The 19705-nt window shown below is 38.0% G+C and overlaps 10 non-coding genes across 10 annotated transcripts; all 10 read right to left on the bottom strand.

Annotated features, from left to right (window-relative positions):
• Positions 1 to 48: 48 nt before the first annotated feature.
• trnag-ucc lies at positions 49 to 120 on the bottom strand. Its single transcript has one exon. It is a non-coding gene; the product is annotated as a tRNA-Gly (tRNA).
• Positions 121 to 1799: 1679 nt separating this feature from the next.
• trnag-ucc lies at positions 1800 to 1871 on the bottom strand. Its single transcript has one exon. It is a non-coding gene; the product is annotated as a tRNA-Gly (tRNA).
• Positions 1872 to 3550: 1679 nt separating this feature from the next.
• trnag-ucc lies at positions 3551 to 3622 on the bottom strand. The gene has a single exon. It is a non-coding gene; the product is annotated as a tRNA-Gly (tRNA).
• Positions 3623 to 5301: 1679 nt separating this feature from the next.
• On the bottom strand, positions 5302 to 5373 carry trnag-ucc. The gene has a single exon. It is a non-coding gene; the product is annotated as a tRNA-Gly (tRNA).
• A 1454-nt stretch (positions 5374 to 6827) lies between these two features.
• trnag-ucc lies at positions 6828 to 6899 on the bottom strand. The gene has a single exon. It is a non-coding gene; the product is annotated as a tRNA-Gly (tRNA).
• A 2090-nt stretch (positions 6900 to 8989) lies between these two features.
• On the bottom strand, positions 8990 to 9061 carry trnag-ucc. Its single transcript has one exon. It is a non-coding gene; the product is annotated as a tRNA-Gly (tRNA).
• A 1679-nt stretch (positions 9062 to 10740) lies between these two features.
• Positions 10741 to 10812, bottom strand: trnag-ucc. The gene has a single exon. It is a non-coding gene; the product is annotated as a tRNA-Gly (tRNA).
• Positions 10813 to 12491: 1679 nt separating this feature from the next.
• trnag-ucc lies at positions 12492 to 12563 on the bottom strand. Its single transcript has one exon. It is a non-coding gene; the product is annotated as a tRNA-Gly (tRNA).
• Positions 12564 to 14242: 1679 nt separating this feature from the next.
• On the bottom strand, positions 14243 to 14314 carry trnag-ucc. The gene has a single exon. It is a non-coding gene; the product is annotated as a tRNA-Gly (tRNA).
• A 1679-nt stretch (positions 14315 to 15993) lies between these two features.
• trnag-ucc lies at positions 15994 to 16065 on the bottom strand. Its single transcript has one exon. It is a non-coding gene; the product is annotated as a tRNA-Gly (tRNA).
• Positions 16066 to 19705: the final 3640 nt, after the last annotated feature.

The following is a 19705-nucleotide window of genomic DNA, read 5'->3' as shown; positions in this document are numbered from 1 at the left end:
CTGTCACATTATGTGCCGCTTACACATTTTTCACTTACCATAAAGTGATGCGTTGGCCGGGAATCGAACCCGGGTCAACTGCTTGGAAGGCAGCTATGCTTGCCACTATACCACCAACGCAACCGTGAGAGCTAAAAGTTCTCGTGTTGGGGTCATTCCAGTCACCAAGAGAGTGGTCATGGTCTTTGAGGGTTACATGACTGCAAGGCCATGTATTTGACATTCATCAAAGAAATGTGAACTGAAAAGATGAAAAATCATAATATGCTGGCACCTCTCACAGTTTCAGTAGTGGTTTGTTCATCACATCTATTCGGAGAATGCGTCATGAGCTCTCCACATTGCATAATAAACGAAAATGCCACATCACTACAAATTTCAACAAATGTATATAATGATGATGAAATATTGCACCTCAAATAATGCAGAGATTGCATGCTATTTTTTGTGGATCTCTAGCAAACATTGGCTTGTCCTGTTTCTTTCCAATTTGAAAGCAGCTCTTCAATCCTGTAAGAGAAGTCATTGTATACTTGTAACTTTCACTCTGTTTTGTTAAAAAATTGTGCAAAGAACACAAGTATAAGAAAAGAATTTGCACTTTGCGATTCCTTTAAGAACTTGAACTTTTGAATTGAGAATATAAAATGGATCTCAATCATTGTAAAATTGTATTCGCTTGTACGTGGTACACTATACCACTATACCACCAACCCTCGTTGAGGGGTACATAACTGCAAGGCCCTGTCTATGACATTCATCAAAGAATTGTGAACTTCAACAGCAAAAGATGAGAAATCATAATATGCTGGCACCTCTCACAGTTTCAGTAATGATGTGTTCATCACATCTATACGGAGAATGCATCATGAGCTCTCCACATTGCATAATAAACGAAAATGCCACAGCACTACTAATTTCAACAAATGTATCCAATGATGATGAAATATTGCACCTCAAATAATGCACAGATTGCATGCTATTTTTTGTGGCTCTCTAGCAAACATTGGCTTGTCCTGTTTCTTTTCAATTTGAAAGCAGCTCTTCAGTCCTTTAAGCCTGGTTATTGTATTCTTGCAACTTTTAGTCTGTTTTGTTCAAAAATTGTGCAAAGAACACAAGGATAAGAAAAGAATTTGCCCTTTGAGATTCCTTTAAGAACTTGAACTTTTGAAGTGAGAATATAAAATGGATCTCAATCATTGTAAAATTGTATTCGCTTGTACGTGTTCATCTTACTAGGAATGCATTAAAAGAGCTAAAAGTGAAAGTGGCATTGCTGAAGTTTCATTTTCTTGCTTCTAGTAAAAACACCAAATAAATACTAACGCCAAGATGCTTTGGTATAGAGGTTATCGATTTTATGACGCATACCATTCAAAGCTTTGCAGCAGCATCCATCTCCATTTTCCAAGTGCTTACTAACAAAGTCCATGCAGTTACGAAGGTTCCCTCAAGTAGGATTATTTCAATACCATGTTTTTTGTCATTTTTTGAAAAAGAAGATTGTGTTGTGACGAGTAATTTGCATTATGTACAATGCTCTTGTTCTTGTTTATGAAGTGGGCAGTGTCATTGCCTAAATATGTGTAAGGTCGTGCTTTGATTACCCAGTGGGGAAGGACGCAAAACTTTAGCAAAGAGTCCGTAAACTGTGTGGTATGCCAGCAGGTTATAGCTCGCTGAGCTAGCCTCTTGGATCCCAATCCATCAGTGGCATATGTTACATGTCCTTCCCCTTCCTATTTCAACTGTCACATTATGTGCCGCTTACACATTTTTCACTTACCATAAAGTGATGCGTTGGCCGGGAATCGAAACCGGATCAACTGCTTGGAAGGCAGCTATGCTTGCCACTATACCACCAACGCAACCATGAGAGCTAAAAGTTCTCGTGTTGGGGTCATTCCAGTCACCAAGAGAGTGGTCATGGTCTTTGAGGGTTACATGACTGCAAGGCCATGTATTTGACATTCATCAAAGAAATGTGAACTGAAAAGATGAAAAATCATAATATGCTGGCACCTCTCACAGTTTCAGTAGTGGTTTGTTCATCACATCTATTCGGAGAATGCGTCATGAGCTCTCCACATTGCATAATAAACGAAAATGCCACATCACTACAAATTTCAACAAATGTATATAATGATGATGAAATATTGCACCTCAAATAATGCAGAGATTGCATGCTATTTTTTGTGGATCTCTAGCAAACATTGGCTTGTCCTGTTTCTTTCCAATTTGAAAGCAGCTCTTCAATCCTGTAAGAGAAGTCATTGTATACTTGTAACTTTCACTCTGTTTTGTTAAAAAATTGTGCAAAGAACACAAGGATAAGAAAAGAATTTGCCCTTTGCGATTCCTTTAAGAACTTGAACTTTTGAATTGAGAATATAAAATGGATCTCAATCATTGTAAAATTGTATTCGCTTGTACGTGGTACACTATACCACTATACCACCAACCCTCGTTGAGGGGTACATAACTGCAAGGCCCTGTCTATGACATTCATCAAAGAATTGTGAACTTCAACAGCAAAAGATGAGAAATCATAATATGCTGGCACCTCTCACAGTTTCAGTAATGATGTGTTCATCACATCTATACGGAGAATGCATCATGAGCTCTCCACATTGCATAATAAACGAAAATGCCACAGCACTACTAATTTCAACAAATGTATCCAATGATGATGAAATATTGCACCTCAAATAATGCACAGATTGCATGCTATTTTTTGTGGCTCTCTAGCAAACATTGGCTTGTCCTGTTTCTTTTCAATTTGAAAGCAGCTCTTCAGTCCTTTAAGCCTGGTTATTGTATTCTTGCAACTTTTAGTCTGTTTTGTTCAAAAATTGTGCAAAGAACACAAGGATAAGAAAAGAATTTGCCCTTTGAGATTCCTTTAAGAACTTGAACTTTTGAAGTGAGAATATAAAATGGATCTCAATCATTGTAAAATTGTATTCGCTTGTACGTGTTCATCTTACTAGGAATGCATTAAAAGAGCTAAAAGTGAAAGTGGCATTGCTGAAGTTTCATTTTCTTGCTTCTAGTAAAAACACCAAATAAATACTAACGCCAAGATGCTTTGGTATAGAGGTTATCGATTTTATGACGCATACCATTCAAAGCTTTGCAGCAGCATCCATCTCCATTTTCCAAGTGCTTACTAACAAAGTCCATGCAGTTACGAAGGTTCCCTCAAGTAGGATTATTTCAATACCATGTTTTTTGTCATTTTTTGAAAAAGAAGATTGTGTTGTGACGAGTAATTTGCATTATGTACAATGCTCTTGTTCTTGTTTATGAAGTGGGCAGTGTCATTGCCTAAATATGTGTAAGGTCGTGCTTTGATTACCCAGTGGGGAAGGACGCAAAACTTTAGCAAAGAGTCCGTAAACTGTGTGGTATGCCAGCAGGTTATAGCTCGCTGAGCTAGCCTCTTGGATCCCAATCCATCAGTGGCATATGTTACATGTCCTTCCCCTTCCTATTTCAACTGTCACATTATGTGCCGCTTACACATTTTTCACTTACCATAAAGTGATGCGTTGGCCGGGAATCGAACCCGGGTCAACTGCTTGGAAGGCAGCTATGCTTGCCACTATACCACCAACGCAACCATGAGAGCTAAAAGTTCTCGTGTTGGGGTCATTCCAGTCACCAAGAGAGTGGTCATGGTCTTTGAGGGTTACATGACTGCAAGGCCATGTATTTGACATTCATCAAAGAAATGTGAACTGAAAAGATGAAAAATCATAATATGCTGGCACCTCTCACAGTTTCAGTAGTGGTTTGTTCATCACATCTATTCGGAGAATGCGTCATGAGCTCTCCACATTGCATAATAAACGAAAATGCCACATCACTACAAATTTCAACAAATGTATATAATGATGATGAAATATTGCACCTCAAATAATGCAGAGATTGCATGCTATTTTTTGTGGATCTCTAGCAAACATTGGCTTGTCCTGTTTCTTTCCAATTTGAAAGCAGCTCTTCAATCCTGTAAGAGAAGTCATTGTATACTTGTAACTTTCACTCTGTTTTGTTAAAAAATTGTGCAAAGAACACAAGGATAAGAAAAGAATTTGCCCTTTGCGATTCCTTTAAGAACTTGAACTTTTGAATTGAGAATATAAAATGGATCTCAATCATTGTAAAATTGTATTCGCTTGTACGTGGTACACTATACCACTATACCACCAACCCTCGTTGAGGGGTACATAACTGCAAGGCCCTGTCTATGACATTCATCAAAGAATTGTGAACTTCAACAGCAAAAGATGAGAAATCATAATATGCTGGCACCTCTCACAGTTTCAGTAATGATGTGTTCATCACATCTATACGGAGAATGCATCATGAGCTCTCCACATTGCATAATAAACGAAAATGCCACAGCACTACTAATTTCAACAAATGTATCCAATGATGATGAAATATTGCACCTCAAATAATGCACAGATTGCATGCTATTTTTTGTGGCTCTCTAGCAAACATTGGCTTGTCCTGTTTCTTTTCAATTTGAAAGCAGCTCTTCAGTCCTTTAAGCCTGGTTATTGTATTCTTGCAACTTTTAGTCTGTTTTGTTCAAAAATTGTGCAAAGAACACAAGGATAAGAAAAGAATTTGCCCTTTGAGATTCCTTTAAGAACTTGAACTTTTGAAGTGAGAATATAAAATGGATCTCAATCATTGTAAAATTGTATTCGCTTGTACGTGTTCATCTTACTAGGAATGCATTAAAAGAGCTAAAAGTGAAAGTGGCATTGCTGAAGTTTCATTTTCTTGCTTCTAGTAAAAACACCAAATAAATACTAACGCCAAGATGCTTTGGTATAGAGGTTATCGATTTTATGACGCATACCATTCAAAGCTTTGCAGCAGCATCCATCTCCATTTTCCAAGTGCTTACTAACAAAGTCCATGCAGTTACGAAGGTTCCCTCAAGTAGGATTATTTCAATACCATGTTTTTTGTCATTTTTTGAAAAAGAAGATTGTGTTGTGACGAGTAATTTGCATTATGTACAATGCTCTTGTTCTTGTTTATGAAGTGGGCAGTGTCATTGCCTAAATATGTGTAAGGTCGTGCTTTGATTACCCAGTGGGGAAGGACGCAAAACTTTAGCAAAGAGTCCGTAAACTGTGTGGTATGCCAGCAGGTTATAGCTCGCTGAGCTAGCCTCTTGGATCCCAATCCATCAGTGGCATATGTTACATGTCCTTCCCCTTCCTATTTCAACTGTCACATTATGTGCCGCTTACACATTTTTCACTTACCATAAAGTGATGCGTTGGCCGGGAATCGAACCCGGGTCAACTGCTTGGAAGGCAGCTATGCTTGCCACTATACCACCAACGCAACCGTGAGAGCTAAAAGTTCTCGTGTTGGGGTCATTCCAGTCACCAAGAGAGTGGTCATGGTCTTTGAGGGTTACATGACTGCAAGGCCATGTATTTGACATTCATCAAAGAGCAAACATTGGCTTGTCCTGTTTCTTTCCAATTTGAAAGCAGCTCTTCAATCCTGTAAGAGAAGTCATTGTATACTTGTAACTTTCACTCTGTTTTGTTAAAAAATTGTGCAAAGAACACAAGGATAAGAAAAGAATTTGCCCTTTGCGATTCCTTTAAGAACTTGAACTTTTGAATTGAGAATATAAAATGGATCTCAATCATTGTAAAATTGTATTCGCTTGTACGTGGTACACTATACCACTATACCACCAACCCTCGTTGAGGGGTACATAACTGCAAGGCCCTGTCTATGACATTCATCAAAGAATTGTGAACTTCAACAGCAAAAGATGAGAAATCATAATATGCTGGCACCTCTCACAGTTTCAGTAATGATGTGTTCATCACATCTATACGGAGAATGCATCATGAGCTCTCCACATTGCATAATAAACGAAAATGCCACAGCACTACTAATTTCAACAAATGTATCCAATGATGATGAAATATTGCACCTCAAATAATGCACAGATTGCATGCTATTTTTTGTGGCTCTCTAGCAAACATTGGCTTGTCCTGTTTCTTTTCAATTTGAAAGCAGCTCTTCAGTCCTTTAAGCCTGGTTATTGTATTCTTGCAACTTTTAGTCTGTTTTGTTCAAAAATTGTGCAAAGAACACAAGGATAAGAAAAGAATTTGCCCTTTGAGATTCCTTTAAGAACTTGAACTTTTGAAGTGAGAATATAAAATGGATCTCAATCATTGTAAAATTGTATTCGCTTGTACGTGTTCATCTTACTAGGAATGCATTAAAAGAGCTAAAAGTGAAAGTGGCATTGCTGAAGTTTCATTTTCTTGCTTCTAGTAAAAACACCAAATAAATACTAACGCCAAGATGCTTTGGTATAGAGGTTATCGATTTTATGACGCATACCATTCAAAGCTTTGCAGCAGCATCCATCTCCATTTTCCAAGTGCTTACTAACAAAGTCCATGCAGTTACGAAGGTTCCCTCAAGTAGGATTATTTCAATACCATGTTTTTTGTCATTTTTTGAAAAAGAAGATTGTGTTGTGACGAGTAATTTGCATTATGTACAATGCTCTTGTTCTTGTTTATGAAGTGGGCAGTGTCATTGCCTAAATATGTGTAAGGTCGTGCTTTGATTACCCAGTGGGGAAGGACGCAAAACTTTAGCAAAGAGTCCGTAAACTGTGTGGTATGCCAGCAGGTTATAGCTCGCTGAGCTAGCCTCTTGGATCCCAATCCATCAGTGGCATATGTTACATGTCCTTCCCCTTCCTATTTCAACTGTCACATTATGTGCCGCTTACACATTTTTCACTTACCATAAAGTGATGCGTTGGCCGGGAATCGAACCCAGGTCAACTGCTTGGAAGGCAGCTATGCTTGCCACTATACCACCAACGCAACCGTGAGAGCTAAAAGTTCTCGTGTTGGGGTCATTCCAGTCACCAAGAGAGTGGTCATGGTCTTTGAGGGTTACATGACTGCAAGGCCATGTATTTGACATTCATCAAAGAAATGTGAACTGAAAAGATGAAAAATCATAATATGCTGGCACCTCTCACAGTTTCAGTAGTGGTTTGTTCATCACATCTATTCGGAGAATGCGTCATGAGCTCTCCACATTGCATAATAAACGAAAATGCCACATCACTACAAATTTCAACAAATGTATATAATGATGATGAAATATTGCACCTCAAATAATGCAGAGATTGCATGCTATTTTTTGTGGATCTCTAGCAAACATTGGCTTGTCCTGTTTCTTTCCAATTTGAAAGCAGCTCTTCAATCCTGTAAGAGAAGTCATTGTATACTTGTAACTTTCACTCTGTTTTGTTAAAAAATTGTGCAAAGAACACAAGGATAAGAAAAGAATTTGCCCTTTGCGATTCCTTTAAGAACTTGAACTTTTGAATTGAGAATATAAAATGGATCTCAATCATTGTAAAATTGTATTCGCTTGTACGTGGTACACTATACCACTATACCACCAACCCTCGTTGAGGGGTACATAACTGCAAGGCCCTGTCTATGACATTCATCAAAGAATTGTGAACTTCAACATCACTACAAATTTCAACAAATGTATATAATGATGATGAAATATTGCACCTCAAATAATGCAGAGATTGCATGCTATTTTTTGTGGATCTCTAGCAAACATTGGCTTGTCCTGTTTCTTTCCAATTTGAAAGCAGCTCTTCAATCCTGTAAGAGAAGTCATTGTATACTTGTAACTTTCACTCTGTTTTGTTAAAAAATTGTGCAAAGAACACAAGGATAAGAAAAGAATTTGCCCTTTGCGATTCCTTTAAGAACTTGAACTTTTGAATTGAGAATATAAAATGGATCTCAATCATTGTAAAATTGTATTCGCTTGTACGTGGTACACTATACCACTATACCACCAACCCTCGTTGAGGGGTACATAACTGCAAGGCCCTGTCTATGACATTCATCAAAGAATTGTGAACTTCAACAGCAAAAGATGAGAAATCATAATATGCTGGCACCTCTCACAGTTTCAGTAATGATGTGTTCATCACATCTATACGGAGAATGCATCATGAGCTCTCCACATTGCATAATAAACGAAAATGCCACAGCACTACTAATTTCAACAAATGTATCCAATGATGATGAAATATTGCACCTCAAATAATGCACAGATTGCATGCTATTTTTTGTGGCTCTCTAGCAAACATTGGCTTGTCCTGTTTCTTTTCAATTTGAAAGCAGCTCTTCAGTCCTTTAAGCCTGGTTATTGTATTCTTGCAACTTTTAGTCTGTTTTGTTCAAAAATTGTGCAAAGAACACAAGGATAAGAAAAGAATTTGCCCTTTGAGATTCCTTTAAGAACTTGAACTTTTGAAGTGAGAATATAAAATGGATCTCAATCATTGTAAAATTGTATTCGCTTGTACGTGTTCATCTTACTAGGAATGCATTAAAAGAGCTAAAAGTGAAAGTGGCATTGCTGAAGTTTCATTTTCTTGCTTCTAGTAAAAACACCAAATAAATACTAACGCCAAGATGCTTTGGTATAGAGGTTATCGATTTTATGACGCATACCATTCAAAGCTTTGCAGCAGCATCCATCTCCATTTTCCAAGTGCTTACTAACAAAGTCCATGCAGTTACGAAGGTTCCCTCAAGTAGGATTATTTCAATACCATGTTTTTTGTCATTTTTTGAAAAAGAAGATTGTGTTGTGACGAGTAATTTGCATTATGTACAATGCTCTTGTTCTTGAAGTGGGCAGTGTCATTGCCTAAATATGTGTAAGGTCGTGCTTTGATTACCCAGTGGGGAAGGACGCAAAACTTTAGCAAAGAGTCCGTAAACTGTGTGGTATGCCAGCAGGTTATAGCTCGCTGAGCTAGCCTCTTGGATCCCAATCCATCAGTGGCATATGTTACATATCCTTCCCCTTCCTATTTCAACTGTCACATTATGTGCCGCTTACACATTTTTCACTTACCATAAAGTGATGCGTTGGCCGGGAATCAAACCCGGGTCAACTGCTTGGAAGGCAGCTATGCTTGCCACTATACCACCAACGCAACCATGAGAGCTAAAAGTTCTCGTGTTGGGGTCATTCCAGTCACCAAGAGAGTGGTCATGGTCTTTGAGGGTTACATGACTGCAAGGCCATGTATTTGACATTCATCAAAGAAATGTGAACTGAAAAGATGAAAAATCATAATATGCTGGCACCTCTCACAGTTTCAGTAGTGGTTTGTTCATCACAACTATTCGGAGAATGCGTCATGAGCTCTCCACATTGCATAATAAACGAAAATGCCACATCACTACAAATTTCAACAAATGTATATAATGATGATGAAATATTGCACCTCAAATAATGCAGAGATTGCATGCTATTTTTTGTGGATCTCTAGCAAACATTGGCTTGTCCTGTTTCTTTCCAATTTGAAAGCAGCTCTTCAATCCTGTAAGAGAAGTCATTGTATACTTGTAACTTTCACTCTGTTTTGTTAAAAAATTGTGCAAAGAACACAAGGATAAGAAAAGAATTTGCACTTTGCGATTCCTTTAAGAACTTGAACTTTTGAATTGAGAATATAAAATGGATCTCAATCACTGTAAAATTGTATTCGCTTGTACGTGGTACACTATACCACTATACCACCAACCCTCGTTGAGGGGTACATAACTGCAAGGCCCTGTCTATGACATTCATCAAAGAATTGTGAACTTCAACAGCAAAAGATGAGAAATCATAATATGCTGGCACCTCTCACAGTTTCAGTAATGATGTGTTCATCACATCTATACGGAGAATGCATCATGAGCTCTCCACATTGCATAATAAACGAAAATGCCACAGCACTACTAATTTCAACAAATGTATCCAATGATGATGAAATATTGCACCTCAAATAATGCACAGATTGCATGCTATTTTTTGTGGCTCTCTAGCAAACATTGGCTTGTCCTGTTTCTTTTCAATTTGAAAGCAGCTCTTCAGTCCTTTAAGCCTGGTTATTGTATTCTTGCAACTTTTAGTCTGTTTTGTTCAAAAATTGTGCAAAGAACACAAGGATAAGAAAAGAATTTGCCCTTTGAGATTCCTTTAAGAACTTGAACTTTTGAAGTGAGAATATAAAATGGATCTCAATCATTGTAAAATTGTATTCGCTTGTACGTGTTCATCTTACTAGGAATGCATTAAAAGAGCTAAAAGTGAAAGTGGCATTGCTGAAGTTTCATTTTCTTGCTTCTAGTAAAAACACCAAATAAATACTAACGCCAAGATGCTTTGGTATAGAGGTTATCGATTTTATGACGCATACCATTCAAAGCTTTGCAGCAGCATCCATCTCCATTTTCCAAGTGCTTACTAACAAAGTCCATGCAGTTACGAAGGTTCCCTCAAGTAGGATTATTTCAATACCATGTTTTTTGTCATTTTTTGAAAAAGAAGATTGTGTTGTGACGAGTAATTTGCATTATGTACAATGCTCTTGTTCTTGTTTATGAAGTGGGCAGTGTCATTGCCTAAATATGTGTAAGGTCGTGCTTTGATTACCCAGTGGGGAAGGACGCAAAACTTTAGCAAAGAGTCCGTAAACTGTGTGGTATGCCAGCAGGTTATAGCTCGCTGAGCTAGCCTCTTGGATCCCAATCCATCAGTGGCATATGTTACATGTCCTTCCCCTTCCTATTTCAACTGTCACATTATGTGCCGCTTACACATTTTTCACTTACCATAAAGTGATGCGTTGGCCGGGAATCGAACCCGGGTCAACTGCTTGGAAGGCAGCTATGCTTGCCACTATACCACCAACGCAACCATGAGAGCTAAAAGTTCTCGTGTCGGGGTCATTCCAGTCACCAAGAGAGTGGTCATGGTCTTTGAGGGTTACATGACTGCAAGGCCATGTATTTGACATTCATCAAAGAAATGTGAACTGAAAAGATGAAAAATCATAATATGCTGGCACCTCTCACAGTTTCAGTAGTGGTTTGTTCATCACATCTATTCGGAGAATGCGTCATGAGCTCTCCACATTGCATAATAAACGAAAATGCCACATCACTACAAATTTCAACAAATGTATATAATGATGATGAAATATTGCACCTCAAATAATGCAGAGATTGCATGCTATTTTTTGTGGATCTCTAGCAAACATTGGCTTGTCCTGTTTCTTTCCAATTTGAAAGCAGCTCTTCAATCCTGTAAGAGAAGTCATTGTATACTTGTAACTTTCACTCTGTTTTGTTAAAAAATTGTGCAAAGAACACAAGGATAAGAAAAGAATTTGCCCTTTGCGATTCCTTTAAGAACTTGAACTTTTGAATTGAGAATATAAAATGGATCTCAATCACTGTAAAATTGTATTCGCTTGTACGTGGTACACTATACCACTATACCACCAACCCTCGTTGAGGGGTACATAACTGCAAGGCCCTGTCTATGACATTCATCAAAGAATTGTGAACTTCAACAGCAAAAGATGAGAAATCATAATATGCTGGCACCTCTCACAGTTTCAGTAATGATGTGTTCATCACATCTATACGGAGAATGCATCATGAGCTCTCCACATTGCATAATAAACGAAAATGCCACAGCACTACTAATTTCAACAAATGTATCCAATGATGATGAAATATTGCACCTCAAATAATGCACAGATTGCATGCTATTTTTTGTGGCTCTCTAGCAAACATTGGCTTGTCCTGTTTCTTTTCAATTTGAAAGCAGCTCTTCAGTCCTTTAAGCCTGGTTATTGTATTCTTGCAACTTTTAGTCTGTTTTGTTCAAAAATTGTGCAAAGAACACAAGGATAAGAAAAGAATTTGCCCTTTGAGATTCCTTTAAGAACTTGAACTTTTGAAGTGAGAATATAAAATGGATCTCAATCATTGTAAAATTGTATTCGCTTGTACGTGTTCATCTTACTAGGAATGCATTAAAAGAGCTAAAAGTGAAAGTGGCATTGCTGAAGTTTCATTTTCTTGCTTCTAGTAAAAACACCAAATAAATACTAACGCCAAGATGCTTTGGTATAGAGGTTATCGATTTTATGACGCATACCATTCAAAGCTTTGCAGCAGCATCCATCTCCATTTTCCAAGTGCTTACTAACAAAGTCCATGCAGTTACGAAGGTTCCCTCAAGTAGGATTATTTCAATACCATGTTTTTTGTCATTTTTTGAAAAAGAAGATTGTGTTGTGACGAGTAATTTGCATTATGTACAATGCTCTTGTTCTTGTTTATGAAGTGGGCAGTGTCATTGCCTAAATATGTGTAAGGTCGTGCTTTGATTACCCAGTGGGGAAGGACGCAAAACTTTAGCAAAGAGTCCGTAAACTGTGTGGTATGCCAGCAGGTTATAGCTCGCTGAGCTAGCCTCTTGGATCCCAATCCATCAGTGGCATATGTTACATGTCCTTCCCCTTCCTATTTCAACTGTCACATTATGTGCCGCTTACACATTTTTCACTTACCATAAAGTGATGCGTTGGCCGGGAATCGAACCCGGGTCAACTGCTTGGAAGGCAGCTATGCTTGCCACTATACCACCAACGCAACCGTGAGAGCTAAAAGTTCTCGTGTTGGGGTCATTCCAGTCACCAAGAGAGTGGTCATGGTCTTTGAGGGTTACATGACTGCAAGGCCATGTATTTGACATTCATCAAAGAAATGTGAACTGAAAAGATGAAAAATCATAATATGCTGGCACCTCTCACAGTTTCAGTAATGATGTGTTCATCACATCTATACGGAGAATGCATCATGAGCTCTCCACATTGCATAATAAACGAAAATGCCACATCACTACAAATTTCAACAAATGTATATAATGATGATGAAATATTGCACCTCAAATAATGCAGAGATTGCATGCTATTTTTTGTGGATCTCTAGCAAACATTGGCTTGTCCTGTTTCTTTCCAATTTGAAAGCAGCTCTTCAATCCTGTAAGAGAAGTCATTGTATACTTGTAACTTTCACTCTGTTTTGTTAAAAAATTGTGCAAAGAACACAAGGATAAGAAAAGAATTTGCCCTTTGCGATTCCTTTAAGAACTTGAACTTTTGAATTGAGAATATAAAATGGATCTCAATCACTGTAAAATTGTATTCGCTTGTACGTGGTACACTATACCACTATACCACCAACCCTCGTTGAGGGGTACATAACTGCAAGGCCCTGTCTATGACATTCATCAAAGAATTGTGAACTTCAACAGCAAAAGATGAGAAATCATAATATGCTGGCACCTCTCACAGTTTCAGTAATGATGTGTTCATCACATCTATACGGAGAATGCATCATGAGCTCTCCACATTGCATAATAAACGAAAATGCCACAGCACTACTCATTTCAACAAATGTATCCAATGATGATGAAATATTGCACCTCAAATAATGCACAGATTGCATGCTATTTTTTGTGGCTCTCTAGCAAACATTGGCTTGTCCTGTTTCTTTTCAATTTGAAAGCAGCTCTTCAGTCCTTTAAGCCTGGTTATTGTATTCTTGCAACTTTTAGTCTGTTTTGTTCAAAAATTGTGCAAAGAACACAAGGATAAGAAAAGAATTTGCCCTTTGAGATTCCTTTAAGAACTTGAACTTTTGAAGTGAGAATATAAAATGGATCTCAATCATTGTAAAATTGTATTCGCTTGTACGTGTTCATCTTACTAGGAATGCATTAAAAGAGCTAAAAGTGAAAGTGGCATTGCTGAAGTTTCATTTTCTTGCTTCTAGTAAAAACACCAAATAAATACTAACGCCAAGATGCTTTGGTATAGAGGTTATCGATTTTATGACGCATACCATTCAAAGCTTTGCAGCAGCATCCATCTCCATTTTCCAAGTGCTTACTAACAAAGTCCATGCAGTTACGAAGGTTCCCTCAAGTAGGATTATTTCAATACCATGTTTTTTGTCATTTTTTGAAAAAGAAGATTGTGTTGTGACGAGTAATTTGCATTATGTACAATGCTCTTGTTCTTGTTTATGAAGTGGGCAGTGTCATTGCCTAAATATGTGTAAGGTCGTGCTTTGATTACCCAGTGGGGAAGGACGCAAAACTTTAGCAAAGAGTCCGTAAACTGTGTGGTATGCCAGCAGGTTATAGCTCGCTGAGCTAGCCTCTTGGATCCCAATCCATCAGTGGCATATGTTACATGTCCTTCCCCTTCCTATTTCAACTGTCACATTATGTGCCGCTTACACATTTTTCACTTACCATAAAGTGATGCGTTGGCCGGGAATCGAACCCGGGTCAACTGCTTGGAAGGCAGCTATGCTTGCCACTATACCACCAACGCAACCATGAGAGCTAAAAGTTCTCGTGTTGGGGTCATTCCAGTCACCAAGAGAGTGGTCATGGTCTTTGAGGGTTACATGACTGCAAGGCCATGTATTTGACATTCATCAAAGAAATGTGAACTGAAAAGATGAAAAATCATAATATGCTGGCACCTCTCACAGTTTCAGTAGTGGTTTGTTCATCACATCTATTCGGAGAATGCGTCATGAGCTCTCCACATTGCATAATAAACGAAAATGCCACATCACTACAAATTTCAACAAATGTATATAATGATGATGAAATATTGCACCTCAAATAATGCAGAGATTGCATGCTATTTTTTGTGGATCTCTAGCAAACATTGGCTTGTCCTGTTTCTTTCCAATTTGAAAGCAGCTCTTCAATCCTGTAAGAGAAGTCATTGTATACTTGTAACTTTCACTCTGTTTTGTTAAAAAATTGTGCAAAGAACACAAGGATAAGAAAAGAATTTGCCCTTTGCGATTCCTTTAAGAACTTGAACTTTTGAATTGAGAATATAAAATGGATCTCAATCATTGTAAAATTGTATTCGCTTGTACGTGGTACACTATACCACTATACCACCAACCCTCGTTGAGGGGTACATAACTGCAAGGCCCTGTCTATGACATTCATCAAAGAATTGTGAACTTCAACAGCAAAAGATGAGAAATCATAATATGCTGGCACCTCTCACAGTTTCAGTAATGATGTGTTCATCACATCTATACGGAGAATGCATCATGAGCTCTCCACATTGCATAATAAACGAAAATGCCACAGCACTACTAATTTCAACAAATGTATCCAATGATGATGAAATATTGCACCTCAAATAATGCACAGATTGCATGCTATTTTTTGTGGCTCTCTAGCAAACATTGGCTTGTCCTGTTTCTTTTCAATTTGAAAGCAGCTCTTCAGTCCTTTAAGCCTGGTTATTGTATTCTTGCAACTTTTAGTCTGTTTTGTTCAAAAATTGTGCAAAGAACACAAGGATAAGAAAAGAATTTGCCCTTTGAGATTCCTTTAAGAACTTGAACTTTTGAAGTGAGAATATAAAATGGATCTCAATCATTGTAAAATTGTATTCGCTTGTACGTGTTCATCTTACTAGGAATGCATTAAAAGAGCTAAAAGTGAAAGTGGCATTGCTGAAGTTTCATTTTCTTGCTTCTAGTAAAAACACCAAATAAATACTAACGCCAAGATGCTTTGGTATAGAGGTTATCGATTTTATGACGCATACCATTCAAAGCTTTGCAGCAGCATCCATCTCCATTTTCCAAGTGCTTACTAACAAAGTCCATGCAGTTACGAAGGTTCCCTCAAGTAGGATTATTTCAATACCATGTTTTTTGTCATTTTTTGAAAAAGAAGATTGTGTTGTGACGAGTAATTTGCATTATGTACAATGCTCTTGTTCTTGTTTATGAAGTGGGCAGTGTCATTGCCTAAATATGTGTAAGGTCGTGCTTTGATTACCCAGTGGGGAAGGACGCAAAACTTTAGCAAAGAGTCCGTAAACTGTGTGGTATGCCAGCAGGTTATAGCTCGCTGAGCTAGCCTCTTGGATCCCAATCCATCAGTGGCATATGTTACATGTCCTTCCCCTTCCTATTTCAACTGTCACATTATGTGCCGATTACACATTTTTCACTTACCATAAAGTGATGCGTTGGCCGGGAATCGAACCCGGGTCAACTGCTTGGAAGGCAGCTATGCTTGCCACTATACCACCAACACTACCTTGAGAGCTAAAAGTTCTCGTGTTGGGGTCATTCCAGTCACCAAGAGAGTGGTCATGGTCTTTGAGGGTTACATGACTGCAAGGCCATGTATTTGACATTCATCAAAGAAATGTGAACTGAAAAGATGAAAAATCATAATATGCTGGCACCTCTCACAGTTTCAGTAGTGGTTTGTTCATCACATCTATTCGGAGAATGCGTCATGAGCTCTCCACATTGCATAATAAACGAAAATGCCACATCACTACAAATTTCAACAAATGTATATAATGATGATGAAATATTGCACCTCAAATAATGCAGAGATTGCATGCTATTTTTTGTGGATCTCTAGCAAACATTGGCTTGTCCTGTTTCTTTCCAATTTGAAAGCAGCTCTTCAATCCTGTAAGAGAAGTCATTGTATACTTGTAACTTTCACTGTGTTTTGTTAAAAAATTGTGCAAAGAACACAAGGATAAGAAAAGAATTTGCCCTTTGCGATTCCTTTAAGAACTTGAACTTTTGAATTGAGAATATAAAATGGATCTCAATCATTGTAAAATTGTATTCGCTTGTACGTGGTACACTATACCACTAAACCACCAACCCTCGTTGAGGGGTACATAACTGCAAGGCCCTGTCTATGACATTCATCAAAGAATTGTGAACTTCAACAGCAAAAGATGAGAAATCATAATATGCTGGCACCTCTCACAGTTTCAGTAATGATGTGTTCATCACATCTATACGGAGAATGCATCATGAGCTCTCCACATTGCATAATAAACGAAAATGCCACAGCACTACTAATTTCAACAAATGTATCCAATGATGATGAAATATTGCACCTCAAATAATGCACAGATTGCATGCTATTTTTGTGGCTCTCTAGCAAACATTGGCTTGTCCTGTTTCTTTTCAATTTGAAAGCAGCTCTTCAGTCCTTTAAGCCTGGTTATTGTATTCTTGCAACTTTTAGTCTGTTTTGTTCAAAAATTGTGCAAAGAACACAAGGATAAGAAAAGAATTTGCCCTTTGAGATTCCTTTAAGAACTTGAACTTTTGAAGTGAGAATATAAAATGGATCTCAATCATTATAAAATTGTATTCGCTTGTACGTGTTCATCTTACTAGGAATGCATTAAAAGTGCTAAAAGTGAAAGTGGCATTGCTGAAGTTTCATTTTCTTGCTTCTAGTAAAAACACCAAATAAATACTAACGCCAAGATGCTTTGGTATAGAGGTTATCGATTTTATGACGCATACCATTCAAAGCTTTGCAGCAGCATCCATCTCCATTTTCCAAGTGCTTACTAACAAAGTCCATGCAGTTACGAAGTTTCCCTCAAGTAGGATTATTTCAATACCATGTTTTTTGTCATTTTTTGAAAAAGAAGATTGTGTTGTGACGAGCAATTTGCATTATGTACAATGCTCTTGTTCTTGTTTATGAAGTGGGCAGTGTCATTGCCTAAATATGTGTAAGGTCGTGCTTTGATTACCCAGTGGGGAAGGACGCAAAACTTTAGCAAAGAGTCCGTAAACTGTGTGGCATGCCAGCAGCTTATAGATCGCTGACCTAGTCTCTTGGATCCCAATCCATCAGTGGCATATGTTACATGTCCTTCCCCTTCCTATTTCAACTGTCACATTATGTGCCGCTTACACATTTTTCACTTACCTTAAAGTGATGCGTTGGCTGGGAATCGAACCCGGGTCAATTGCTTGGAAGGCAGCTATGCTTGCCACTATACCACCAACGCAACCATAAGAGCTAAAAGTTCTCGTGTTGGGGTCATTCCAGTCACCAAGAGAGTGGTCATGGTCTTTGAGGGTTACATGGCTGCAAGGCCATGTATTTGACATTCATCAAAGAAATGTGAACTGAAAAGATGAAAAATCATAATATGCTGGCACCTCTCACAGTTTCAGTAGTGGTTTGTTCATCACATCTATTCGGAGAATGCGTCATGAGCTCTCCACATTGCATAATAAACGAAAATGCCACATCACTACAAATTTCAACAAATGTATATAATGATGATGAAATATTGCACCTCAAATAATGCAGAGATTGCATGCTATTTTTTGTGGATCTCTAGCAAACATTGGCTTGTCCTGTTTCTTTCCAATTTGAAAGCAGCTCTTCAATCCTGTAAGAGAAGTCATTGTATACTTTTAACTTTCACTCTGTTTTGTTCAAAAATTGTGCAAAGAACACAAGGATAAGAAAAGAATTTGCCCTTTGAGATTCCTTTAATAACTTGAACTTTTGAAGTGAGAATATATAATGGATCTCAATCATTGTAAAATTGTATTCGCTTGTACCTGGTCATCTTACTAGAAATGCATTAAAAGTGCTAAAAGTGAAAGTGGCATTGCTGAAGTTTCATTTTCTTGCTTCTAGTAAAAACACCAAATAAATACTAACACCAAGATGCTTTGGTATAGAGGTTATCGATTTTATGACGAATACCGTTCAAAGCTTTGCAGCAGCATCCATCTCCATTTTCCAAGTGCATACTCACAAAGTCCATCCAGTTACCAAAGTTCCCTCTAGTAAGATTATTTCTTTAGGCATTTAGCATGCCACTTATCTTGCTTATATGCTTTGCTAATGAAACTCTGGTTGTGTGAGGGATAAGCAGCTTGGATACAAGACTTGCTGCTGGAGTAACATGACATCTGATGGTCATCACAACCCCACTGCTGGACCCCCTGTAATTTGCATACTGCACCAACAGGTTGGTTGAAATGTAATGTACATGAGTCTTCACCTAATCCTTCAGCACATTGAATATCCAAGAACTTTTGCAATAATTCTGTTCTTGGACTTCAGCTCAGCTTTTCATTCTATCATCCCAGTGCGACCAAATAGCACACGCATCAATCTCAGAGCGCTGGCCTCAACCTGCCAGTGGATCACTGACTTCCTCACTGGCAGAAAGCCCCTGGTGAGGTTGGGATAGTTCCCAAACCATCAGTACAGGTGTCCCAAATGGTTTTGTACTCTGTCTCATGCTTTTCACACACAAGACTGCACCTCTATATACCCCTCAGTCAACATCCTGAAATTTGCAAATGATACGATTGTCATCGGTCTCATACATGATGGAAGAAGCTTTTTTCCATACGCTTGAGCATGCTTGGCCAATGAAGCCTGTTTCTGATTCTGATTCTGTTATAAAATGTTAGTAAAGTTCTTTATTTGCTTGATCTTTCCTTTGTAACGTAATACAAAATATGCAAGCCTTCAGTTACCACGAAATGCACATTATTCATGTAGCAGTGCTCCTAAATAGAAAGCTAACACCCTCTTTTTTTAGTTTTCATTGATGCTGTTGGGCCATAAAGAGTTATTTTGTTTGAATGACACTCATTCACACCTATTGAGTACCAAGTTGTTAGGGTGGAAGGTGGGGCTATTAAATTACTTCTGTTTGGGTGCTGTTATGAACTAGAAGCTGAGAGATGGTTCAGTGGCTTCTAGCATGAACTAGATATAATGTTTGCATTGCAAATCGTTGGTGGTTTCCATTCACTACCGTTAAAATTTGTAATCCTGCAACAAACTATAAGTATAAATGAGAAAGCATATTATATCTTTATAGCATTTACAGTATTATAGTACTTTCCCCAGCATAACCATTTAG

Source organism: Electrophorus electricus, chromosome 9 (assembly GCF_013358815.1).
Source record: "Electrophorus electricus isolate fEleEle1 chromosome 9, fEleEle1.pri, whole genome shotgun sequence".
NCBI lineage: Eukaryota > Metazoa > Chordata > Actinopteri > Gymnotiformes > Gymnotidae > Electrophorus > Electrophorus electricus.
Note: the sequence above shows the minus strand (reverse complement) of the source record. Positions and strands in the feature narration are given on the sequence as shown.